Source organism: Phytophthora parasitica (genome assembly GCF_000247585.1).
Source record: "Phytophthora parasitica INRA-310 unplaced genomic scaffold supercont2.112, whole genome shotgun sequence".
NCBI classification, from domain to species: Eukaryota; Oomycota; class Peronosporomycetes; order Peronosporales; family Peronosporaceae; genus Phytophthora; species Phytophthora nicotianae.
The window spans coordinates 44705-45254 of record NW_008649098.1 but is presented as its reverse complement, the minus strand read 5'-3'; positions in this window follow the sequence as shown (position 1 = coordinate 45254).

The following is a 550-nucleotide window of genomic DNA, read 5'->3' as shown; positions in this document are numbered from 1 at the left end:
CACGTCGGAGACACATCTCAGTGCTTAGCACTGAGATATGGAAATTCCTCCAGATCAGGACATAAATCCGGATCAAAAACATGCAAAACAAAACTTTGTACCTATTATCGATTGCACCTATTTTAATATTAAATTTAGGACTCTGGGTTGCGAGTTAGAAAACATGTACTCATAGCTAAGCCCACAAAAAGAACAATTGGTCCTGCCTCACGAGCACTATTGCTAAGGGTTGCTGCGTCTACACTTCTTGCCAACGCTGCTTGCACGCGCTACCGCCTTCTAGTAGCGAATGGCGTTTCCGCAACTCTACTACGCACCTTAATTATAGGATTTGGTGGTGATCTAGAGAAGGTGTGGGCGGTATCGTATACCTACAAGGACGGATCCCCGTACGGTGAAGACGACCAACCAATTGCAGGAATCTGTGGAAGTGGACAGGTGAAAGCGGGGCGAACTTGCCTGCTATGACGACGTAGACACTTGGTACCGCAGTAGATGAACGTAAACTTGGTGAAATACTCGCCCTCAATCGGCTCAAAGTACTTTTCAC